Consider the following 27,959-nt stretch of genomic DNA (forward strand, 5'->3'; position numbering starts at 1 on the left):
CATGCAGTCCTTCTTTGCTACGACTACCTGCAGCTATGATCACAGGAAATTTATCTTTCTTCTTAAGTAATAATAGCATGAGTTCGCCATGAGGGAATTTCTATACAATCACATATTTCATTATTAGCTAATTTTTGTGTATTCTTCCCAAGTATCCTTCAGAAAGGCTTTTTATAATTTTTTATCTTGATTTATCACCAGCCCCTGTAATATCTGAATAAACTCAATTGATCAAATTCCCTTTCTTGACCCTGTTATTTTGCAACTGCAAGCTGTCTGGGGTCCCTACTGTGATGTTTCTTATAAATGTCTTTGCTTATTACTTGGGTTATATTCTATTATATAACCCAAGTTCTGTGATGAGACAGAGCTTCATCACCAATCCCAGTACTTTGTGCAAATCAAAAGTAAAGTGATCTAACAGAAATCCAGAGCAACTGCTCCTCAGAAATCACAAGTATCATTTTTGTAAGTGATACTGCAGGAAATGATAAGCGTACCATTTACGCCCACATACTTGTGTACTTTTCTTTAACAGGGGACTGATAGTGTTCTTGCAAAACCACCACAACTGACTTCTCCTTATCATGAAAAAAAAAAAAAGAAAAAACCGTGGGGGAGTGTTCAAAACACCTGCTGGTAGCATTTTGCTTTCTGTAAGGCAAGCAGCTGGATGGTATTTTTAAAAATAAACAGTTACATACACAGTGTTATAGTTTAAATGGAAACTAAGGAACAAGTAGGAGTACTTAATCATTTTGGGGATATATATGAACTTCAGTTTGAAGACAAATAATAATAGAAAGAGTAAACATTTAAAAAAGGAAGGATAGAGGTTTGGCGGCCCTATACTGTACACTCCTGGAAACAGCTTGTTTTGCTTTTACTTATTTAGTCACTTTGGAAGTTTAAACTTCTGGAAGGTTTGTGTGTGTGTGTGTGTGTGTGTGTGTGTGTGTGTAACTTGTGTATGTTTCCAGTCAATTTCCGTCCTGTGTGAAGGGAAACCAACTATCTTAGATCAGTGTCAAGTAGGAGAAAGACCATAAAGTGTTGAGCAATGCAGACCTGAATTTGAATTCTGCCTCTCCAATTAGCTTGTTGGGGAATATGTGTCTCCTTTTACAATTTTGTTTCTTCAGAACAAAATTTTGGATAAGAGACATAATCCTGAAGATTATTGTGAGATTCAGTTGTACTAAGATGTTTAAACAAGTGCTTAGCCCACAGACATAGCTGGGGTGCAACAAAGGTTGCTTCTTTCTGTCTACTATTTGTTCTCTTCTTTCTTCACTAACTTATCCCTCATCCTATCACAATCTTTTATATTTTTTGATAAAACTTCTGTGGCATTTTGGATACCTCCATTTTATTTCACATCTGTTACTCTGGATTGACACAATACTTATCACTAACTCTAGTTACATTTTCCTGATATTGAATATAGAACACCATTGTGCTAATAGGGTTTAGTATAACTACACATACACTGCTTTCTTCTAAAGTTCAAGTCAAGATCATGTTTGATCCGATTTTAATCATGTGTAAGAGGAAGATACTCTCTTAAACTGGCCCTAACAAAGATAACACTCTTCACATTCTCAGGGATGATAGAAATAACTTTCCTTCTCTAAGCTGAACTGTCTTTAAACCAGACCCATAGGAAGATACCCTATTTTATTGTGGAAAAAGTGATAATAAACTCTATTACTCATTTATTTCTCTTATCAGAATTCAGGATAACTATTCTATATTTTTCTAACTCTTGCTTATTGTGAACCCTTCCTTAGGCAACCCAAAGTGACTTGAAATAAGCTAAGTTTCCTCATCTTAAAGTGGAAAAAATATTACCTAATTCTTAGGGCTATTGTGAAGACAAAATAACATGATGGACTAGAACATTATTCCATTTCTAGAAAATACTAAATGTTCAATATTGTTTATGATTATTATAAACTGTTATTGTAGTACTTTAAGATCTCGTTTTATTTATATAAAGGAGTCCAGAAACAAGTATAGTCAGACTTGAAAATAGGCTGAGGTTTTCATATGGAAACTGAGTGTGCAATAAACAGTAGTGGTACATTAAACTTCAAGGACACAATTAATTGGTGGTGTGAGTGTATGTGAATATATATACGTGTGTGTATATATACACATATATATAAGCTTAAATATGTATTTATTTATTGAGGTACATAATGACTAAATTCATATTCTTCCTCCTCCTCTGCACCAAGGAGCTCAGTGCATTCTAAAGACATATAAATTCTTTCAGCATCCTTAGTTTGGCAGTATTATTATACATTAAAATTCATTTGCTCAAGGCTATAAATGCTTAATCCTGAAATATAAGAAAATAAGTTTGTGGTCCCTAAAAACAACAAAAATAAGGGAAGGAAGAAAGCAAGGGCAAGAGGGAGAAGAGGTGGGAGGGAAGAGAAAGAAGGTAAGAAAAAGAAAGAAAAAGTCTAGGAACTAGGACTCATGCTCGGTATTTTCCTAACATTTAAGGCTGAATTCTAAATCATATAGAGGATTTGATGGCAATTCATACTTCTCTGATTATCCCTCAAGGCCTTACCACAATCAAGTAACTGCCAGAGCAATGTCAGCAGTGGTCTGACACTCAGAGAAGGAACGATGCTGTGGACAGTATTCTCAAAGAAGAAGCTGCAACAGCATGCTCAGTGAGATTATCTTAGCTGAGCTGATAACACAGAAGTGGAGAGAACAGAATTCAAATACATTTTAAAATGAGGAAAAGATATAACAATAACACAATTCAAATTATGGAAAGCTAAAATGAGTGCACACACGCACACACACACATATGCACGTATCCGCCCCCCACTCCATCCAAGAAATCAATACTCTGTTCTTGGCATTACTGACAAGGTTTTTGATCCATTTTCTGAGCCTTGTCTTTTCTAGTTTCTAAGCCCTATAAATTATTTAAAGAGTCACATTTTAGAAAAATGTAACAATCACATTTAACTGTCAAACATTTCAAAATATTTCCAGAAAATGAAGTAAACAACATGTTGTGTATTACAGACTTTTTTTTAATGACAGACTCCTGGAATCAATCTTTGAGGGAGAGGCCCACTAACCTATAGCTTTATAAAGTTGTACAAATGATTCTGATATGCAATTCTTCATGAGAACTATTGGCCCGACATTAAATTTAATTTTTTGATTGGTTTAGGCTTTAGTTAAGTGTCACTGTAATATGAGTTGCAAGATGGCAGCATCAATAGTTTATCAGGGATTTTCCCTGTCACCGGAAATGCAGGCATTTTACTTTTTAAGTATGCCTTCCATTGCTTTTCAGTTGGAGGGTTAATTTATCACATAATTGGACAGATAATATATAAGCGGCCAGAAGTCATTTTGACTATTCAACTGAATGATACAATCGGATGGAGTTGCCAGAGTTGTCAGAGACAAAGGGCTTTTTTGCTCCTGGCAAGCATGATGGATTCACAACACATGGACTTTTTTCTACTCTTCAAATACGCCCCAATTATCAGTTCATGGCACATCAAGACCTTCAGCTCCAAGTATGTACTCCTGTCTTGCCTGACATACGTTCCTCCTGCAGCTTTCACACTGCTGGATCTTTCTACTATGGGAGTTCAGATGGCTATATTCAACTCTGTAGAGTTCCCCTGGTCAGGCCATCTGAAGTTAACCCTTTTTCCTACTTCATTTATTGATTGCATCACCCTTTTCTGTCTCAGAGGTTAAAGCGTCTGCCTGCAATGCGGGAGACCTGGGTTCTATCCCCGGGTTGGGAAGATCCCCTGGAGAAGGAAATGGCAACCCACTCCAGTATTCTTGCCTGGAGAATCCCACGGATGGAGGAGCCTGGTGGGCTACAGTCCACGGGGTCGCAAAGAGTCAAACACTACTGAGCAACTTCACTTTTCACTTTCTTTTCTCTCTTTTCCTAGCCCTCTTGCTATGATCATATGAAATTATATTTTTCTTCTTTTTTTTTGAGGTTAGGAGATACATTTTGGTCTTGCCACATTAGAATATAACACCCATGAGAATAGGGATGCTTTCTGTCTTATTTATCATTCTGAACACCCCAAACAGCATATACTAGGTATTCAGTAAAGATATCCTAACTGAATAATGAAATGAATAATTTAATTCATTTCATGGACTGAGCCTGGCAGGCTACAGTCCATGGGGTCACAAAGAGTCGGACACAACTGAGCAACTAACACACACAGACTTTGGTATGAATGTCAGAAGAAAGTCTTAGGAACATTGCGGAACTATGGAGTAAGCCTTTCCTTTCTCCCTTCAGTAGGTGTTGATTTAATAATACCTTGCCCAAGGGAAAGTTTGAAGAAAAGATTACTGGATTTTTTAAAAGAAAGGCTATGGAAATTAAAGATAGTAGATTTTGCACCTAGAAAAATTTTCTACAATTTCAAAATTTTCAAACTTGGAAGACCAGAAGATGTCTAGGTATGCCATTAGCAGTTCAGTGTGGATATAATAAGACTTGAGAGAAAAATGTTATCTTTTAATCTCACACTAGATGTTCAAGTCTCACGAGAGTTCTGTGCCACAAACTTGTCATGGAAACAGTAAGCAGTAACCCTGAAGGAGTTAAACGGACTAGGACAATGGACATTTCATTGCTAATCAATGTGGGAAAATTACAAGAGACTTCTGGGTGTCTCTGATGCCCTGATACAGTATAAGTTTCTAGAAAAGAATTTCCCAGGTTAATCGGAAAGATATTTCATGTATTGTCGGAATGCGGCTAGGCTTATGTTATGGTGGTAGATTGATGAAGTTACCTGGGTTTTCATTCTAAATTTGACAGCAACTAATTGTATGTTTTCTGAGTGTTGAACTTTAAGCCAACTTTTTCAGTTTCCTCTTTCACTTTCATCAAGAGGCTTTTGAGTTCCTCTTCACTGTCTGCCGTAAGTGTGGTGTCATCTGCATATCTGAGGTTATTGATATTTCTCCTGGCAATCTTGATTCCAGCTGGTGCTTCTTCCAGCCCAGTGTTTCTCATGATGTACTCTGCATATAAATTAAATAAGCAGGGTAACAATATACAGCTTTGACACACTCCTTTTCCGATTTGGAACTAGTTTGTTGTTCCATGTCCAGTTCTAACTGTTGCTTCCTGACCTGCATATAGGTTTCTCAAGAGGCAGGTCAGGTAGTCTGGTATTCCCATCTCTTTCAGAATTTTCCACAGTTTATTGTGATCCACACAGCCAAATGCTTTGCCATAGTCAATAAAGCAGAAATAGATGTTTTTCTGGAACTCTCTTGCTTTTTCGATGATCCAGAGGATGTTGGCAATTTGATGGTTCCTCTGCCTTTTCTAAAACCAGATTGAACATCTGGAAGTTCACGGTTCACGTATTGCTGAAGCCTGGCTAGGGGAATTTTGAGCATTAGTTTACCAGCATGTGAGATGAGTGCAATTGTGCGGTAGTTTGAGCTTTCTTTATGGGGAAACAGTGGAAACAGTGTCAGACTTTATTTTGGGGGGCTCCAAAATCACTGCTAATGGTGACTGCAGCCATGAAATTAAAAGACGCTTGCTCCTTGGAAGGAAAGTTATGACCAACCTAGATAGCATATTCAAAAGCAGGGACATTACTTTGCCAACAAATGTCTGTCTAGTCAAGGCTATGGTTTTTCCAGTAGTCATGTATGGATGTGAAAGTTGGACTGTGAAGAAAGCTGAGCGCTGAAGAATTGATGCTTTTGAACTGTGGTGTTGGAGAAGACTCTTGAGAGTCCCTTGGACTGCAAGTATTTCCAACCAGCCCATTCTAAAGGAATTCAGTCCTGGGCGTTCTTTGGAAGGAATAATGCTAAAATTGAAACTCCAATACTTTGGCCACCTCATGTGAAGAGTTGACTCATTGGAAAAGACTCTGATGCTGGGAGGGATTGTGGGCAGGAGGAAAAGGGGACGACAGAGGATGAGATGGCTGGATGGTATCACCAATTCTATGTTGTTGTTTTTTTTTTTTCTAATTTTATTTTATTTTTAAACTTTACATAATTGTATTAGTTTTGCCAAATATCAAAATGAATCCGCCACAGGTATACATGTGTTCCCCATCCCGAACCCTCCTCCCTCCTCCCTCCCCATACCATCCCTCTGGGCCGTCCAGTGCACCAGCCCCAAGCATCCAGCATCATGCATCGAACCTGGACTGGCAACTCGTTTCCTACATGATATTTTACATGTTTCAATGCCATTCTCCCAAATCTTCCCACCCTCTCCCTCTCCCACAGAGTCCATAAGACTGTTCTATACATCAGTGTCTCTTTTGCTGTCTCGTATACAGAGTTATTGTTACCATCTTTCTAAATTCCATATATATGCGTTAGTATACTGTATTTATGTTTTTCCTTTTGGCTTACTTCACTCTGTATAATAGGCTCCAGTTTCATCCACCTCATTAGAACTGATTCAAATGTATTCTTTTTAATGGCTGAGTAATACTCCATTGTGTATATGTACCACTGCTTTCTTATCCATTCATCTGCTGATGGGCATCTAGGTTGCTTCCATGTCCTGGCTATTATAAACAGTGCTGCGATGAACATTGGGGTACATGTGTCTCTTTCCCTTCTGGTTTCCTCAGTGTGTATGCCTAGCAGTGGGATTGCTGGATCATAAGGCAGTTCTATTTCCAGTTTTTTAAGGAATCTCCACACTGTTCTCCATAGTGGCTGTACTAGGTTGCATTCCCACCAACAGTGTAAGAGGGTTCCCTTTTCTCCACACCCTCTCCAGCATTTATTATTTGTAGACTTTTGGATCGCAGCCATTCTGACTGGTGTGAAATGGTACCTCATAGTGGTTTTGATTTGCATTTCTCTGATAATGAGTGATGTTGAGCATCTTTTCATGTGTTTGTTAGCCATCTGTATGTCTTCTTTGGAGAAATGTCTATTTAGTTCTTTGGCCCATTTTTTGATTGGGTCATTTATTTTTCTGGAGTTGAGCTGTAGGAGTTGCTTGTATATTTTTGAGATTAGTTGTTTGTCGGTTGCTTCATTTGCTATTATTTTCTCCCATTCTGAAGGCTGTCTTTTCACCTTGCTAATAGTTTCCTTTGATGTGCAGAAGCTTTTAAGGTTAATTAGGTCCCATTTGTTTATTTTTGCTTTTATTTCCAATATTCTGGGAGGTGGGTCATAGAGGATCCTGCTGTGATGTATGTCGGAGAGTGTTTTGCCTATGTTCTCCTCTAGGAGTTTTATAGTTTCTGGTCTTACGTTTAGATCTGGCACAAAGACAGAAATATTGATCAATGGAATAAAATAGAAAGCCCAGAGATAAATCCACACACATATGGACACCTTATCTTTGACAAAGGAGGCAAGAATATACAATGGATTAAAGACAATCTCTTTAACAAGTGGTGCTGGGAAATCTGGTCAACCACTTGTAAAAGAATGAAACTGGACCACTTTCTAACACCTTACACAAAAATAAACTCAAAATGGATTAAAGATCACCAATTCTATGGATGTGAGTTTGAGTGAACTCCAGGAGTTGGTGATGGACAGGGAGGCCTGGCATGCTGCAATTCATGGGGTCGCAAAGAGTCAGACACGACTGAGCCACTGAACTGAACTGAATTGTATGTTATTAGGCAAATCTCATAATTTTCCTCTGCTTAATTTATTAACCTTTAAAATAGGAATGAGAATTAAGTAAAGCTTGATAATTTCTGCAAGTGCTTTGAGTCTTAAGATTTTGGGAGTTTATGCTTAAACTGAAAGCATATCATTTACATTAATCTGGATGAAATGTTCCCTCTGCACTAAAAAGATCCTGATGCTGGGAAAGATTGAAGGCAAAAGGAGAAGGGGGTGGCAGAGGATGAGATGGTAAGATAGCATCACCAACTCAATGGACATGAATTTGAGCAAACTCCAGGAGATAGTGGAGGACAGAGGAATCTGGCATGCTGCAGTCCATGGCATCGCAAATAGACATGATTTAGTGACTGAACAGCAATAGTAAGGGGTACTCAATGGTAGGAGAGATTTGGAAAATCCGTCAAGTTTGGTTGATTCAAATATTTTTGTTGTTTAGTCACTAAGTTGCATCTGGCTCTTTTGTGACCCAGTGGATTATAGCCTGCCAGGCTCTTCCATCCATGGGATTTCCCAGGCAAGAATACTGGAGTAGGTTGGCATTTCCTTCTCCAGGGGGTCTTAACCCAAGAATTGAACCCATGTCTCCTGCATTGGCAGGTGGGTTCTTTACTGAGCCACTGAGCCACTCCAATTCATCACAGCAGTTAGAAACATGGTTAACCTGATGTATCTTCTCATTTTAACACAGAGTGAGAAGACATCCAGCATTGTTCTCAATTTTATAACCTGAATGTCTCACATAGTTTCTAGTAAAAAATAGGTGTGTGGAAAATATGTTTTTAATGAATGAATACATGTAAGATAAATATAGATAATAAAGATGGATGAAAATAAAAATGTATTTCTCTATTTTTCCCAATAGAGCATTGGTGAATTTTCTCCTTTTAATCTTTTGAAAAATAATTCCAAACTGCCTTTAGGTACCATTATTATCCCTCTTTGTTTCACAAACTATGTCTTTTTTTTTTTTACTTTTCCAGATGTTTAGAATATACCACTCTATGAATTATTTCATATGATGAAACCAAGAGCTTGGGTATTATACCCCTTAGTTCAGTTCAGTTCAGTCACGTCTTACTCTTTGCAACCCCATGGACTGCATGCAGCAGGCCAGGCTTCCCTGTTTATCACCAACTCCCGGAGTGTGCTCAAACTCATGTCCATTGAGTTGGTGATGCCATCCAACCATCTCATCCTCTGTTGTCCCCTTCTCCTCCTGCCTTCAATCTTTCCAAGCATCAGGGTCTTTTCCAATGAGTCAGTTCTTCTCATCAGGTGGCTAAAGTACTGGAGCTTCAGCTTTAGCATCAGTCCTTCCAATGAATATTCAAGATTGGTTTCCTTTAGGATTGACTTGTTTGATCTCCTTGCAGTCTAAGGGACTCTCAAGAGTCTTCTCCAACATATACCCCTTAAAGATACAACAATTAAAATACAGCTTGAGAATGCAAAGACAGAATACAAAATATATACCCTAATGTAAGATAAAGAGAGTACATCTATAATGAATAAGAAAATCTGATCAAACATATAGTCACATAGGACATCTTAGGCGATAAATCTTGAACATGAGGAAAATTGCTGTCTCAGGGGAGACACAGTCCTGAGGCTTAAGTTGTTCATCTATTTCAAATGAATTAAGTCTCTATTTGTTCACTACTTAAACCAGACCAGCATTCATCAAACAGCCAATCATTTGATACTTTACACTTGAGTCTGGATTATGATGATTTTTTTCAAAGGAGGTGATCATTGTAATCACTTAAGTTTTTACAAAGCCTTTCGAAGAACTCAAGGGATAATAAAATTACATAGGGTAAATCACACTTTAAGCTCAACCCCTCCTTTTACCTAAAAGACTGTGGGAATCAAGTCTTTGATCCTAAGACACTAAAAAGGCTAACAGCTGTAGAAAAACACCCAGCAAATCAGCAATATGGTCATAAGTGAAAATGCACTCATCAATATCACTGTACTTTTTCAACCACCGCATGAGTTGGTGACTTCAGGACTGTATGTCTATATGTCTAAATCATGAAAACTGTCAGAAGAAATCATAAGAAGCTTTCCAGCTTGAAGTTTAAATAAAAATCTCAGAGACTAATGAAGCCATGATGAATGTGGTTTGGATGAAAGCATATTTTTGGAAAGTTAAAATATTAGAAATATCTGGACTCAAATCAAGACCCTTGAATTCTTCTCTTTGAGAACAGAAAGGTAAGATAACCATTTTTAATCAAGGTCTTAATATGATTCATTAACAATACTCTGCTGGGTTCTTCCACATGTCTTTTCTTATTTCATCTTAACAATAAACCTAAAGAAGCAAGGTTATCATTTTAATACCACAGTTGAGGAAAATGCACCATAGAGTTAACAGAATTCATCCAATACCATACAGTTAATAAAGGGCTGCTACAATGTAGGTTCCAGGGCTCATTTTATGAGCCATTTGGCATGGTAGTCACAAGTGCATAGTAAATATGGGAGCTGAGTAGTTAAAACTTACAAGTCTAGAAAATGAACTTCAAATAGTATGAATATACTTCTCACAGAGCAAGGCAGGCCAAATAGTTTGAGGTTTTGATCAGCTCACTTAATCTCCTCCTTCCTCCACCAGATAGAATGTCTAGACCTCAGTAGACTTGATGTCTGGAGCTAATAGATGATTCAGCCTTTCAGCACTGCTTCAGTATCACCTATGTTGAATGATATACTGTCTTTGAAAAAAGTCAACTGAAAGAAAATCCTGCTTGTTTGTCAGGCTGGAACCCTGGCTTTAAGTATACCAGGATTGAAATCAGTTCAATTTTGGCCCATAATTGTGCCAATGGATCTGTTGTTGTTGTTTTAAGTTCTAAATGAATTAGACTGTACTAACCAGCAAAACTACTAACTGTGTATGTGTTTTGGACAGAACTTTTATATCTTCTTTCCAAATTATAAACAGAAAACCTAATTTAACTAACCTGCTAAAGTTTTTATAGTAAGGCAGGGACTGTGATAGAATACGATATAAAGATTGAGTATCTGGATTTAGGTTAATGATGCTTTTAATAGCTTGTGATCTCAAAAAAAAAAAATACTTAACATGTTGAAACTAAGCTTTTTCAGAAGTAAATGAAAGGACTGAACTAAATGATTTATAAAATCTCATTCAGTTCTACTGTTCATTCTGTAAGTCTTCTGCAGGCTTGGTGACAATGTTATCAGGAAAGAGAATTTTTTAAGAAAATTCTGAATTAGCATGATACCTTTCTTTTGAAATGCTAAACACAACTGTAGATTACAAGTCCCTTTGGATGTGTTGCCTTCCCTGCTGGCTCAGACAGTAAAGAATCTGCCTGCAATGTGGGAGACCTGGGTTCGATCCCTGGGTTGGGAGGATTGCCTGGAGAAGGAAATGGCAACCCACCTCTAGTATACTTGACTAGAGAATTCCATGTACAGAAGAGCCTGGCATGCTACAGTCCATGGGATTGCAGAGTCACACACAATTGAACTACTAACACTTTGATATGTTTACTTCTCAGGAGGTTAGAAACAACTTTTTATCCTTACTTTGTCCAGGACAACATAGGACAATGTTAGGGTTCTTGATGGGCAATAATTGATGATACCATGGGTAATTGTGGGCGTAAAATTACTCTTCTGGCTCTGTAAACGGGAAGTGTGCTGTTGTTGGAAATAATGCAATAATAAAAATTAAAAAGTGGTGGTGATGATAGTAGTGACACCGGCAGTGGATGACTAATAACACAGTCAAACCTTTAACTCTTGGGTGTAAACACTGCTACCATGACAATCAGACACATTCTTTGGTATTTGAGTAAGAAAAATCTCAACTTCTCCATCAAATACTAAGCCAAACAGATTGTTTATGTGAATATGTGTGTTCTTATCCCTAGAACAGACAGCTGAAGAGAGGTTATCTAACTAAAAATTACTATTTTTTTTTTCAAAAACTATCCTACAGATGTTAAAATGAATTTCAGAGAATATCTAATGCAAAGAAAAATCACTTAATACTCTTTTAAGACTCTTCATTGAAAGTATAAATACATATATTCTAATTATATAAAATATATTGCATATATATATGACAGTGTTGCAGTGTTATCTGTGACTTTATAATTGATTTGTTTCTAAATTTTTAATATATAGATTTATCATCAGGGGAAAAAAAAAAAAAAAAAAACAAGCAATGAGTGTTACAAGAAAATCTGCTTAAGGTTGAATGTGACACTTCAAGGATGTGCCAGCAATGAAAAAAGAGCAAGACTGCAAAACTCATTGCACAGGAACAGAGTTGGCCTTGTCACTTCAAATAGGTCTAAACGTGGCACGGTATTTGAAGCTGACGTGGACACAGACAAAAGCTTTCAATAGATGAGATGAAAATTGCAGCGTATGTCTTCATTATCGGAGCAAACAGTAAGCAAGATTGAGAGCAGATACAGAAATCTAGGCCTCACCAGGGCCCTATGCTGTTACCCCGTATTACCATGGTCTCCTTCTTAGCTCTGTGAATCCATGAAAGCCGTGGCTTCCTTATTTCATGTAAGGAAATTTTCACATTTTCAGGGTCCTGAGCACGGATTTTACAAAAGCATTCTGTAATGAACATATCGTGGGAAACAAGAGTTGTGATTTAACTTCCCAGAGGGGTTTATAACCTATTGTATACAGGATTTTTAACTTATAGGGAATCTTTTACTTCTAGAAAACTTCTAGAAATGATTAGGTAGCCAGGTATTATATCAGTGGTCCTAAACAAATTCATCTATCCAGAAATTTCAAAGTCATCCAAGGCACAGCAATAAAGCAAAAGTCTGCTCGCTGTGTTCTAGCCGTGGATATTATGTAAGGCTAAATAGGATGTCCACACCTGACTCTCCTATTTCACACTGAACTAAAAAACGGAAAAATATGAAAGAAGTTCCACATTACAGAGGAGATGCTGCTCGATAATACAGTAATTCAGATCTATATAAGACTTTTGTAGCTATTATTCAGGGTTATTGGATTGAAGTTTGCTTTATGGGATGTAAGAATTCCCTACACTAGTAGAATAAAGTTGCCTAAGTTGGCAGCTTATATATGAAATAGTACACTAGAATGCAGCAAAATAAATATTTGGACAACCCCTAAGGAAGAATTATGTTCTCTCTAAAAGGGATTTTTAAGTCTCCAAACTAAAAGGCCTATTTGTGGAAGCGAGTGAATACATCATTGTTGAAGATGTAGGCAGATGTAAGTGGCTATGAAACTAGCTCATGTGCTGTTTCTACACAGTCTGTCCTGATCTATGGAATTAAGAAAAGAGGGAGAAGCAAACCTAGCAGGGAAATTAGATTTAAAAACTGCTTGTGTTCCTTAACATGTTAAATTTCCATGAAAGTGAAAGTCGTTCAGTCGTGTCCGACTCTTTGTGACCCCATGGACTATACAGTCCCTGGAATTCTTCAGGCCAGAATACTGGAGTGGGTAGCCTTTCCCTTCTCCAGGGGATCTTCCCAACACAGGGATTGAACCCAGGTCTCCCACATTGCAGGCGATTCTCTACCAGCTGACCCACAAGGGAAACCCAATAGAATACCACAGAATCCAGTCATTTCACTCTGTTTACTCAATATGGACTAAAACATACATTCACAAAAAGACTTGTACATAACTATTTATGGCAACTTGTTTTGCAATAGCCAAGAGGCAGAAATGACTCAGATGTTCATCAACAAGCAAATGCTGTAACAAATTATATGATCTTTCAATAGAATATCACTCAATTAGAAAAGAGAATGATTATTGATACAGGTAACGACCTGGCTAGATCTCAAAATAATTATGCCATGTGAAGGAAGCAAAATAAGAGTACATCTAGTATTATCCTATCTATGCACCATTCTAGAAATTAAACTCCAGTATTCTTGCCTGGAAAATCCCATGGACAGAGGAATCTGATGGGCTACATACAGTCCATGGGGCATGCAAAGGGACATGACTAAGTGCATACACACACAGACACTAGAAATCACAAATGAATCTACAGTAATACATTAGAGTGATCTGTGGGATCATTTAGGGTCTGCAGCAAGGAATGATTAGATTACCAAGGAGCATGTGTAAGTTTTAGGCTTTGATGTATATATTCCTTAACTTGACTGTGGAATAGCGTCAGGGTTAAATACATATGCCTATAAAACATATCAAATGGTATGCTTTAATATACACCGTTTTTTAAATGTCAGTTACACATCAATAATGCTGCCAGAATTTGCATCTACTTATTCAAACGTCTATCTAGATACATACTACATAAAGTAACAATTGTTTGTTTAGCCCAAGACTGTAATTACAACTGGGACCATGAAATGTGACATTCTGTTGAATAACTACATACAAAGAATAATACTGAAAATTCAGTTTTATGCAGTTAATATCTCTCTTTTTTTGCTATTTAATAAAGTGGACTTCAATTTGTACTAAGGGATCACATATTTAATTAATGGATAGGTATTTATAAAGTGAACATTTAACATTGTTATGTTATCAATGTTAAATGTTCACTTTATTAACACCTATCCATAGGTCATATCACTAAGGGGTATTTAGAAATAAGAAACATCATAGCTTTAGTAAGAATAATACCCTCTGCAGACTTTCATAATGGACTCTGAATGTGAAAAGACCACTATTAGAATGGTAAGATATTATGGAAGCAGTGATTTTTCTATCATTAACTGTATTTGTAAAATATCATATTAAGTTTTATAGCTTTTTTTCACTGAGTTCAACATAATAACTAAAAACAAAAAACAAACAAACAAAAAAAAAACCCTTAGGATTAAAATTCCTTTCTTGAATGAAAGTAGAGAATACTAATATCAAGTGAAACTGAAAGTGTTAGTCAATTAGTCATGTCTGACTCTTTGCAACTCCATGGACTGTAGTCCGCCAGGCTCCTCTGTCCATGAAATTATCAAGGCAAGAATATTGGAGTGGGTTGCCATTCCCATGCTAACAATACAAAAAGGTAGCATGTAATGATTCTGACTAAAGCAAACAGCAGTGAAGCAGATGTGGGTGTGTGTGTTTGTGTATGTGTGTGTGAGTATGTGTGTAGTTAGGCTTGCTCTTCTTTTACTACTTCCTGGGAAACTGTTTTCTGGGAAACAGTTCTATTCATACCAACGACCCACAGACCTTAGCTTAAGTACGACTATGTTTTCACCTTAGGGAGTCTAACCTCCCATGTTTAACCAGAAGTTGGTCCCTGCTATTTCAGTAAGGTATCATGAGACTCTGGTTAAATGTGCAGAATTAATGCTAATTATATACCTATACTTCCTCTTGTATATGCTTAATATACTATATATTTACCTCATTTAAAAGTATAACAATAAAATAATAAAACAGTAATTACAAATGCTCATTGCAATAAATACAGGTGGCAACTACTGTATTTCATCTACTTTATTCATGTGTTTCCCCCTATGGCTTTCTCTGGAAGTAGTCTTAAATGTCACCAAGCTTATGGTGTGCATGTGTGGATAAAAATAATATTTTAAAAAACCCACTAAGTGATGTTGAGCATCTTTTCATGTGTTTGTTAGCCATCTGTATGTCTTCTTTGGAGAAATGTCTATTTAGTTCTTTGGCCCATTTTTTGATTGGGTCGTTTATTTTTCTGGAGTTGAGCTGTAGGAGTTGCTTGTATATTTTTGAGATTAGTTGTTTGTCGGTTGCTTCATTTGCTATTATTTTCTCCCATTCTGAAGGCTGTCTTTTCACCTTGTTAATAGTTTCCTTTGATGTGCAGAAGCTTTTAAGGTTAATTAGGTCCCATTTGTTTATTTTTGCTTTTATTTCCAATATTCTGGGAGGTGGGTCATAGAGGATCCTGCTGTGATGTATGTCACTCATTATCAGAGAAATGCAAATCAAAACCACTATGAGGTACCATTTCACACCAGTCAGAATGGCTGCGATCCAAAAGTCTACAAATAATAAATGCTGGAGAGGGTGTGGAGAAAAGGGAACCCTCTTACACTGTTGGTGGGAATGCAAACTAGTACAGCCACTATGGAGAACAGTGTGGAGATTCCTTAAAAAACTGGAAATAGAACTGCCTTATGATCCAGCAACCCCACTGCTGGGCATACACACTGAGGAAACCAGAAGGGAAAGAGACACATGTACCCCAATGTTCATCGCAGCACTGTTTATAATAGCCAAGACATGGAAGCAACCTAGATGTCCATCAGCAGATGAATGGATAAGAAAGCTGTGGTACATATACACAATGGAGTATTACTCAGCCATTAAAAAGAATACATTTGAATCAGTTCTAATGAGGTGGATGAAACTGGAGCCTATTATACAGAGTGAAGTAAGCCAGAAGGAAAAACATAAATACAGTATACTAACGCATATATATGGAATTTAGAAAGATGGTAACAATAACCCTGTGTACGAGACAGCAAAAGAGACACTGATGTAGAGAACAGTCTTATGGACTCTGTGGGAGAGGGAGAGGGTGGGAAGATTTGGGAGAATGGCAATGAAACATGTAAAATATCATGTAGGAAACGAGTTGCCAGTCCAGGTTCGATGCACGATGCTGGATGCTTGGGGCTGGTGCACTGGGACGGCCCAGAGGGATGGTATGGGGAGGGAGGAGGGAGGAGGGTTCGGGATGGGGAACACATGTATACCTGTGGCGGATTCATTTTGATATTTGGCAAAACTAATACAATTATGTAAAGTTTAAAAATAAAATAAAATTAGAAAAAAAATAAAAATAAAAAAAAATTAAAAAAAAAAATAAATAAAAAACCCACTAAGGCTGTCTTTGAACGAACAATATTAAAGTGTCATCTATTTACAAAACTGAAGTTACATGCTAAATAAAACTAAAAATAGCACGTGCTATATATGAAACCAATAACTTTTTATAGCCTGATGAAAATAAAATCTAAGTACTCTTCAGCTAAATTATCTTTTCTTACTTTTCAACTCTCACCTTTTATTCTTATCTTTCCATCTCTTTGAAATAATTTAGTATGTCCATCATTCTTTTTTTCTAACATTGTTCTATCTTAAAACCTCCTTTTTCTGGCTAATCTTATCTACTATTCAGAAACAAGAAATGCTATTTGGTATCCGGAAAGGAGAAATTGTTTTCAAAATAGTTTTACAATGAGAGAGAGAATCTACTTAGGAACAGGATCCAGGCTATCAATGTGGCAAGATGAAAAAGTATGCTATGTTCTATCTGAGAAAATTTGCTAGGCTTAATTTAATTACACTTAGTGGCTGCAGGGGTTGGGTGTGGATATGGGTCTGTATGTGTGTTTGGTTTGTATATGATGCTAGTCTTTTTAAATTAAAAGGTATCAGGGGATTCCCTGGTGGTCCAGTGGTTAAGAGCCTGTGTTTTCACTGCTGAGGGCAAGGGTTAAACCCCTGGTCTCAAAACTAAAATCTCATAAACCATGAAGTTTGGCCAAAAAAAAAAAAAAAAAAAAGGAAAAGGTATCAAACATTACTTTTTGTTATAATTTAAAAGGAGAAAAAAAATACAGATTCTATTCAGAAGATATTTATGAATTGCTCTGTGTGCAGCAGAGTTATGTTATAAAATTGTCATAAATTATATGAGGTCACAATCATTTTTTAACAACCATGCCCCAAGGCATGTGGGATCTTAGTCCCCTGACCATGGATCAAACCCATGGCCTCTGCATTGGAAGCACAGAGTCTTAACCACTGGGTCACCAGGGAAATCCCTAGGTTACCATCTTTATGAAACTACTTCATTATCTAAGTTCTGTTTACCAAGTTTTACTCAAAATTTCATGAATATAGAAATATGTTATTCACATTCTCCTATGAACAAACACCCTTATTTGCACAATGAAAAACTTTGATTTGTACAAAATGTCTTGTTTGACTTGTTTTGTTAGACTCTCCAAGCTGCTCACTAATATGTATAAATTGTTTTAGCTTCATGGTAAAGTACACAGTTCAGTGGTTATCAAGATTTTCCATGATCTAATGGATGGGGTAGTTTTTTAATTCTTCATGCTGTTTAACCATCTTTTGATCCTACTAAGAAATTAGATCATCTAAGCACAGCTTTCACTTGAGGTCTCAACTCTGGAATTTTTGTGTAATTAAAATAATAGCAACTTGAGTATTATATTTTAAACTAAATAAGAAACAAGTTTAGTATTTGGGGGAATGAAGTCAGAAAAACTATGTTCTCATTTTTGCTTTTCATTCATTCATTCACTAAAACACAGAATTAACAAAATTTGATATTGTACCAAAAGAGCTTCCTGTCTAATGAGATAATAACACTTATTTATTCTGTGACCCTAGAAAGTTATTGGGTTTTGGTTTCATGAAATGTAAAAGAAAGATTGATGTCCTTGCCTTCTTCATAATTCTACATTTCACCTCTTCCTCATCAAATGTCATTGTGGGCAACTCCAGGTGATGAATAGATTTAACTTTGTGTACATAATGTAAGATAGTCTTTTCATTTTTATGTGATATAGTTTTATAAAGTCAGTTTCTCAGGGTAGGGAACATGGTATTTTCTCACTAAAATTTTCTTTCTTCTTTATGTCCTGAGATCCAGTATAGAAGATAAATTAACACTCTGCACATTGGAATGAAAAAAATTAAATTACAGTCCTGACACACCACAGGTTAGTGGTGGGTATTTGGGAAGTATATCAAGCTCTTTCAATTTTGAGGTATCTATCTTATATGACTGTTAAAAAATACATAAAAAAGTAATATGAAGTATTCAGTCTAGTGTCAGGCACACAATAAGCAAAGTAATATTAGCTACCATGTCATTATAACTTGTGTCAAGAAACATTAGCTATTATGTCTAATTAATATCATTCAGTTCAGTTACTCAGTTGTGTATCTCTTTACAACCCCAATGGACTGCAGAACAATAGGCTTCCCTGTCCATCACCAACTCCCAGAGCTAGCTCAAACTCATGTCCATCATGTCAGTGATGACATCCAACCATCTCATCCTCTGTTGTCCCCTTCTCCTCCTGTCTTCAATCTTTCCCAACATCAGGGTGTCTTCTAAGGGGTCAGTTCTTTGCATCAGGTGGGCAAAGTATTGGAGTTTCATCTTAGCCTCAGTCCTTCCAATGAATATTCAGGACTGATTTCCTTTAGGATTGACTGGTTTGGTCTCCTTGCAGTCCAAGGGACTCTCAACAGTCTTGTCCAACATCACAGTTCAAAAGCATCAATTCTTTGGCACTCAGCCTTCTTTATGGTCCAACTCACATCCACACATGACTACTAGAAAAACCATAACTTTGAATAGATGAACCTTTTCTGGCAACATAATGTCTCTGCTTTTTAATATGCTGTCTAGGTTGGTCATTGATTTTCTTCCAAGGAGCAAGTGTCTTCTAGATTTCATGGCTGAAGTCATAATCTGCAGTGATTTTGGAGCCCCCAAAAATAATGTCTCTCACTGTTTTCATTGTTTCCCCATCTAACTGCCATGAAGAGATGGGACCAGATGTCATAATTTTAGTTTCTTGAATGCTGAATTTTATGCCAGCTTTTCTCTCTCTGTTTTCACTTTCATCAAGAGGCTCACTAGTTCCTCTTCACTTTCTGCCATAAGGGTGTATCCTCTGCATATCTGAGGTTATTGATATTTCTCCTGGAAATCTTGATTCTAGCTAGTGCTTCATCCAGACCAGCATTTTGCATGATGTACTCTGCATATAAGTTAAATAAGCGAGCTGACAATATGCAGCCTTGACGTACTCCTTTCCCAATTTGGAACCAGTTTCTTGTTACATCTCCAGTTCTAACTGTTGCTTTCTGACTTGCATACAGATTTCTCAAAAGGCAGGTCAGGTGGTCTGGTATTCCCATCTCTAGAAGAATTTACACATTTTATTGTGATCCACACAGTCAAAAGTTTTGGCATACTCAATAAATCAGAAGTAGATGCTATCCTGGAAATCTCCTTCTCTTTTTATGATCCAAGGATGTTGGCAGTTTGATCTCTGGTTCCTCTGTCTTTTCTTAATCCAGCTTGAACATCTGGAAGTTCTTGATTTACATATTGTTGAGCCTCTCTTGGAGAATGTTGAGCATTACTTTGCTAGTGTGTAGGGTGAATGCAACTGTGTAGTAGTTTGAGCATTCTTTGGCATTGCTTTTCTTTGGGATTGAAATGAAAACTGACCTTTTCCAGTCCTGTGGCCACTGCTGAGTTTTCCAAATTTGCACTTTCACAGCATCATCTTTTAGGATTTGAAATAGCTCAACTGGAATTCCATCACCTCCACTAGCTTTGTTTGTATTGATGCTTCCTAAGGCCCTCTTGTCTTCACACTCCAGGATGTCTTGCTCTAGGTGAGTAATCACACTATCATGGTTATCTGGGTCATTAAGATCTTTTTTTAAAATAATTATTCTGTGTATTCTTGCCAATTCTTCTTAAACTCTTCTGTTTTTGTTAGGCCCATACCACTTCTGTCCTTTATTGAGCCCATCTTTGCATGAAATGTTCCCTTGGTATCTCCAATTTTCTTGAAGAGATCTCTAGTCTTTCCCATTCTATTGTTTTCTTCTATTTCTTCACATTGATCACCTTAGAAAGGCTTTCTTATCTCTCCTTGATATTCTTTGGAACTCTGCATTCAGATGGATGTACCTTTCCTTTTCTCTTTTGGCTTTCTTATGACACTGAAAGACAAACTCCCCATGTCAGTGCATGCCCAATATACTACTGGGGAAGAGTGGAGAAATAGCTTCAGAAAGAATGAAGAGGCTGAGCAAAATCAAAAACAATGCCCCAGTAAAGTTTGATGCTGTAAAGAACAATATTTCATAAGAAGGTGCAATGTTAGGTCCATCAATTAAGGTAAATTGAAAGTGGTCAAACAGGAGATGGCAAGAGTGAACACTGACATTTTAGCAATCAGTGAACTAAAACAGACTGGAATGGGCAAATTTAATTCAGATGATGATTATATCTACTACTGTGTCCAAACATCCCTTAGAAGAAATGGAGTAGCCCTCATAGTCAACAAAGGAGTCTGAAATGCAGTACTAATCTCAAAAATGACAGAATGATCTCTGTTTCCAAGGCAAACCATTCAATATCACATTAATCCAAGTCTATGCCCCAACAAGTAATGCCAAAGAAGCTGAAGTTGAATGGTTCTATGAAGACCTACAAGACCTATTAGAACTAACACCAAAAAGACATGTCCTTTTCATCATTTTGGACCAGAATGCAAAAGTAGAAAGTCAAGAGATACCTAGAATAACAGGCAAGTTTGACCTTGGAGTAAAAAATGAAGCAGGGTAAAGGCTAACAGAATTTTGCCAAAGAACACATTGATCATAGCAAACACCCTCTTCCAACAACATAAGAGATGACTCTACACATAGACATCACTGGATGTTCAATACTGAAATCAGATTTATTATACTTTTGTAGCCAAAGATAGAGACATTCTATACAGTCAGCAAAAACAAGACTGGGAGTTGACTGTGGCTCAGATTATGAACTCCTTATTGCAAAATTCAGATTAAATTGAAAACAGTATGGAAAACCACTAGACCATTCAGGTATAACCTAAATCAAATCCCTTATGATTATTCAGTGGAAGTGACAAATAGATTCAGTTAATTAGGTCTGATAAAATGCCTGAAGAACTATGGATGGAGGTTCATGACACTGTATAGAAGGCAGTGATCAAAACCATCCCCAAGAAAAAGAAATGTAATTAACATTGTATTGAAATGTTAAATAAAGAATATTAGAACAAGAGTTAGAAGATTGTTGCTGGCTCAATCACTTACTAACTAGATAATATCAACCATGTTATTTTTAACTTTTAGATTTTAAATCATTTAGTCTATAAAATGGGATTCATTATATCTGAAAGGGCTTGAAATTCTAAATGAGTAAGGTATATTAAAGTGTAGTATAAATGTCAATTAGAGAACAGCTGTGAATATTACTGTTACATCACCTTTTACTTTTACCCACAGTTCATTAGATAATTGAAGAGAGTCAGGAAAAACCAACTCTTAAAGATGCTTAGTTTGCACTCAGGGAAAATTTGAGATAATTAAAGAACGGAAAGCTTCCTTTCTTTAAAAGGCATATTGAAAGGTAAAAAAGAGAGATTCAGGAAAGGGCAAGAAATCAGCAGAGACGTGAAATTATGTGAAAAGTAGTTCAGAATAGGAGGAACTGCAAACTGCTTGTGGTCACCTAATGCTAATGAAATAGAGACTGGGAATACAATAGAGACTGGAAATGCCGGACTGGAAGAAACGGAAGCTAGAATCAAGATTGCCGGGAGAAATATCAATAACCTCAGATATGCAAATGACACCACCCTTATGGCAGAAAGTGAAGAGGAACTCAAAAGCCTCTTGATGAAAGTGAAAGTGGAGAGTGAAAAAGTTGGCTTAAAGCTCAACATTCAGAAAACGAAGATCATGGCATCTGGTCCCATCACTTCATGGGAAATAGATGGGGAAACAGTGGAAACAGTGTCAGACTTTATTTTTCTGGGCTCCAAAATCACTGCAGATGGTGATTGCAGCCATGAAATTAAAAGACGCTTACTCCTTGGAAGGAAAGTTATGACCAACCTACATAGCATACTGAAAAGCAGAGACATTACTTTGCCAACAAAAGTCCGTCTACTCAAGGCTATGGTTTTTCCTGTGGCTATGTATGGATGTGAGAGTTGGACTGTGAAGAAGGCTGAGCGCCGAGGAATTGATGCTTTTGAACTGTGGTGTTGGAGAAGACTCTTGAGAGTCCCTTGGACTGCAAGGACATCCAACCAGTCCATTCTGAAGGAGATCAGCCCTGGGATTTCTTTGGAAGGACTGATGCTAAAGCTGAAACTCCAGTACTTTGGCCACCTCATGTGAAGAGTTGACTCATTGGAAAAGACTCTGATACTGGGAGGGATTGGGTTCAAGAGGAAAAGGGGACGACAGAGGATGAGATGGCTGGATGGCATCACTGACTTGATGGATGTGAGTCCGAGTGAACTGCAGGAGATGGTGATGGACAGGGAGGCCTGGCGTCATGGGGTCACAAAGAGTCGGACACAACTGAGCGACTGAACTGAACTCAACTGAACTGGGAAAAGAACCCAAGTGAAAAGGCCAGTGGCTTTCATACATCTGGTGTTTCTCTCTATGTAGTACATTTTCCCATGTAAAATCTAACTCAGATATCATATATACATACATGACATCACACGGAGACATGATTCAACTGAAGTTAGAAAACCCTAAACCCTCCCCACAAAGCCAGCACAGAGGCCTCTGATTTATTTCTTTGGAAGATTCAGTAAAATACAGCAGTTCAAAAAGTAGAGGTCAACAGTTAAAATTATGTCAGGTTTCTTATTTGAACGAAGATCTTTATTAGCCTTTGGCCTAATTTTGGTATTTCATAGTTACGGAGTGTATATTTAAAATCACTAAACACTAAAAAAATCACTAAACAAAAAGTTGGCTTAAAGCTCAACATTCAGAAAACTAAGATCATGGCATCTGGTCCCATCACTTCAATGGAAATAGATGGGGAAACAGTGGAAACAGTGGCTGAAATTTTTGGGGGGGGGCTCCAAAATCACTTCAGATGGTGATTGCAGCCATGAAGGAAAGTTATGACCAACCTAGATAGCATATTAAAAAGCAGAGACATTACTTTGCCAACAAAGGTCTGTCTAGTCAAGGCTATGGTCTTTCCAGTGGTCATGTATGGATGTGAGAGTTGGACTATAAAGAAAGCTGAGCCCCGAAGAATTAATGCTTTTGAACCGTGGTGTTGGAGAAGACTCTTGAGAGTCCCTTGAACTTCAAGGAGATCCATCCAGTCCATCTTAAAGGAAATTAGTCCTGGGTGTTCATTGGAATGACTGAGGTTGAAGCTGAAATTCCAATATTTTGACCACCTGGTGCAAAGAGCTGACTCATTTGAAAAGACCCTGATGTTAGGAAAGATTGAAGGCAGGAGAAGGGGACAAAAGAGGATGAGATGTTTAGATGGTATCACCGACTTAATGGACACGAGTTTAGGTAAACTCTGGGAGTTGGTGATGAACAGGGAGGCCTGGTGTGATGTGATTCATGCAGTCGCAAAGAGCTGGATACAACTGAGCGACTGAACTGAACTGAAACACTATTATTTACAAACCTCCACACCTAATTTAAAACACTGCTAGTTGCACCTTGAGTGATCTATTTCTTTCATTTCTCCATGATTAAAAAAAACAAACAAAAAAACCCCTGCAAAATGCTTTGATTACACATCTGTCTCAGTATTTCATGTTTAATTATTATGCATTACATATATGTAAATATATGTGTATATATACACATAAACATACACATATACTACATTATATATACTAGCTTAATAGGACTTTGTACTTCAGAAAAGATCAATACTCTTGGAATGATCATGTGAAAAAAAAATTGTTGAGGTTTAAAACTGAAATATTTGCTCTAAGATAGCCAGGGAAACTATGCTGCAAAAGATTTTCATGGTCATTTTTAATCTCATTACCAATTAGAACCTATTATACATTGTAGTTTTTTTTTTTTAATTGAGCACATAAACAACATTATTGATTTTAATATATTTGTTGCAACAAGTGCCCATGAATGAGATGGTGAATTCATTTTAAATAGGGTACTATCTCTCTTTCTGTGCCAACAACCTAAATCCAATTTTTATTCCAGTCAGAGCATCTGTTCCATATGGCATATCTCCAAGGAGTTCTGATTCCTTTAAATGACTTCTGGTATTTAAAAATCAAGAACAGGAACTAGGTATGCTCATTCCAGCTAAGGCATCATGGTTCTAAGCCCTTTTAGTGAATGGAGATAGAAAGTTACTTTTGAAGATTATGACTCCATACTCACAAATAACAGTACATAAAAAATATAACATGGCAAATAGGGATTTACTCCAGAAATGCAAGAATGCTTCACTATTAGGAGTTCCAATATAATTCACATTACTATATATATAAGTATAAAAGTAAAAAAAAAAAAAAGTATGATCACACCAGATACACCAAAAAGCCTTTGATAAAATCCAATCAAAATTATATATAAATATATAAAAAATTCAATAAAACAGAAAGTTATTGCTACTCCCTTAATATGCAGAAAGTGAAGAGGAACTAAAAAGCCTCTTGATGAAAGTGAAAGAGGAGAGTGAAAAAGTTGGCTTAAAGCTCAACATTCAGAAAACGAAGATCATGGCATCTGGTCCCATCACTTCAATGGAAATAGATGGGGAAACAGTGGAAACAGCGTCAGACTTTATTTTTTGGGGCTCCAAAATCACTGCAGATGGTGACTGCAGCCATGAAATTAAATGACGCTTACTCCTTGGAAGAAAAGTTATGACCAACCTATATAGCATATTGAAAAGCAGAGACTTTATTTTGCCAACAAAGATCCGTCTAGTTAAGGCTATGGTTTTTCCAGTGGTCATGTATGGCTGTAAGAGTTGGACTGTGAAGAAAGCTGAGCGCCGAAGAATTGATGCTTTTGAACTGTGGTGTTGGAGAAGACTCTTGAGAGTCCCTTGGACTGCAAGGACATCCAACCAGTCCATTCTGAAGGAGATCAGCCCTGGGATTTCTTTGGAAGGAATGATGCTAAAGCTGAAACTCCAGTACTTTGGCCACCTCATGCGAAGAGTTGACTCACTGGAAAAGACTCTGATGCTGGGAGGGATTGGGGTCAGGAGGAAAAGGGGATGACGGAGGATGAGATGGCTGGATGGCATCACCGACTCCATGGACATGAGTTTGATTGAACTCCGGGGGTTGGTGATGGACAGGGAGGCCTGGCGTGCTGCAATTCATGGGGTCGCAAAGAGTCAGACATGACTGAGTGACTGAACTGAACTAATATGCTATATGTATATCAGCTCTAAAGCTGGCATGCCATGTAAAAATACCACAGGTATTCCCCCTAAGACTAGAAACAAGGTGAAATGCCAGATGTTTCTATTATTTAACATTGAGAAAGTAATCATAATTGGGAAGATTAAAAGCTTAATATAAAACCTCACATTAAAGAACTATTTACTTTAATCCCTATTACCCATGTCCAGCTTTAAATCCAAAGTTACAAGTCTCAGTAAAAGGCAAACCATAAATATAATCTAAAAAGAAAAAGCAAATATCACAACCAGATTCAGATATGACACAGCTTTTAAAAGTACAGACAGAGAAAAAAAAATGAAAATGCAAAGAGAAAAAAAAAAAAAAAGAATGGGGGAAAGAAATACAAAACATCCAAGAACTGTGGGATCATTAGAAAAGGTGTAAAAGTGTTAGTGAAAGTGTTAGTCACTCAGTTGTGTCCAACTCTTTGCAACCCCATGAACTATAGCCAACAGGCTTTTCTTTCCATGGAATCCTCCAGGCAAGAATACTCTACTGGGTAGCCATTCTCTTCTTCAGGGGATCTGCCCCACTCAGGGATTGAACCCATATCTCCTACATTGCAGGCACATTGTTTACCATCTGAGCCACCGGGGAAGCCCAGAAAAGGTATAATAAACAGATTAGAGAAAGAGAAGAGAAAACAGATCAGAGGAAATACCCTGAGTGATAATGGCTGATAATATTCAAAAAGTAATGACAAACCAAAAACCAAAATTTTCAGAGACTATCAAGTAGGACAAACAACACATAACTAAACCTAGGCATATCATATTCAACAGCAGAAAACTAAAGGTAAAGAACAAATTGTCAGAGAAGTTAGAAAGATAGAGCCCTTTATCTTTGGAGAAAAAAGAATACGAATTTCAAGTTACTTCATACCAGAAACCATGCAAGGAGAAGCAGAGTGAAATATTAAAAGTGCTTACAGAAAAAAAGAAAAGTAAAACATCAGCTTAGAATGCTATCTACAAAAAAGTATCCTTTGAAAGTGAAGGGGAAAAAGTTTCTTTGTTTTGGCAAAAGTACCATAATAATATAAAATGTTCATAAGAGAGGAAACTGGGTATGAGCTATGTGGGAACTCAAGGCAGAAAAAATAATTGTAGGCTTATTTATGATAATTCTTTATGTAGTTTGCCCATGTAGTAATCAAAAGCCTCATTTCCACGACTGATGTACAAGGATAAAACATCTGAATCTTTACATATTACTCTGACTTAATGAAAGTAATTTAAAATTAATCTTCACTTGTTTACAAATTCAAATTTCTCAACTAAACAACCAGCAAAGCCAAAGTTACTCCAGGCTTTCTGCTCTTGCTGTTTTCCTCTGCCCTGTGTGATTTTCTCCCTACTGACTGAAAGAAAAGGATTCTAAAATCTGACAGATTAACAATGAAATCTTTTACACCATTTCCTGAGATTCATCTCAGATTTATGGCTGCACACTTAGAGATATCATGATGCAGAAATGTTGGGCAAGAAATGAAACTATTTTCCCCTTTCTTACTTCAGTGGAGTACAATTTCCATTTATTCACACTGTATTTCCTCACACAATATGTTCTTCAGACCGAAGGCTATAAATCTGAAAATATCTATATGCAAGACTACTCCTGACACCACTTATACTTTGCTGGCATTTTGTTCCAGCTCCAGAGTGTCACTCATATCTCATATGAATGGCTCACAACATGTACTGAGTTAGAATTTCCTCTGTAAATTGAAAGATCCTCCATTGACTACAATACTCTTACTATGATTTATTATAAACGACACAAACTTGTTAATGAGTTAAAAGAAAATCTGTTTATGAGTATTCAGAGTTTACCCAGCTGGTTTTCCCAGGTTTTACAATTAGTTTTAAATTTTGAGAGTGAGCAGCCCGTCCTTTTTCCTATCTATTTTTCTATGAAGAATATGTAAAACATTTAAATTACAACATTTCTCGTACTATAATAGAGAAGCACAATGAACCCTCTCATTGTGGTAATTTATGTGTCAAATGAAGGGCATGAACAGACACTGCAAGCATCATGCAGCTCTAGGTGGAACTCATGGGCAGCAAGCCCAGTCTTGAGTTGTCCCTGAGATGATGTGTGGGTGAGACAAGGATGGAATATTCTGGGAATGAAGTTCTGTCTTCTTCTTGTTCTTTTTACTAGCAATTTAGTGAGGGACCAAGAAGCTCAAAAGGGCATGCTGCAACAGGGGGTTTTGTGATTCTGAAAGGAGCCTTATTAGTGAATACAAGGATCTAGCAATTGCGT

At 37.1% G+C, this 27,959-nt stretch overlaps 1 protein-coding gene across 8 annotated transcripts in view; it reads right to left on the reverse strand.

The window, feature by feature from the left end:
* CTNNA3 (catenin alpha 3) overlaps nucleotides 1–27,959 on the reverse strand; it is a 1,976,430-nt gene that overhangs the window by 209,090 nt on the left and 1,739,381 nt on the right. The window lies entirely within an intron of this gene.

Source organism: Bos indicus, chromosome 28 (assembly GCF_029378745.1).
Source record: "Bos indicus isolate NIAB-ARS_2022 breed Sahiwal x Tharparkar chromosome 28, NIAB-ARS_B.indTharparkar_mat_pri_1.0, whole genome shotgun sequence".
In the NCBI taxonomy this organism is placed as follows: domain Eukaryota; kingdom Metazoa; phylum Chordata; class Mammalia; order Artiodactyla; family Bovidae; genus Bos; species Bos indicus.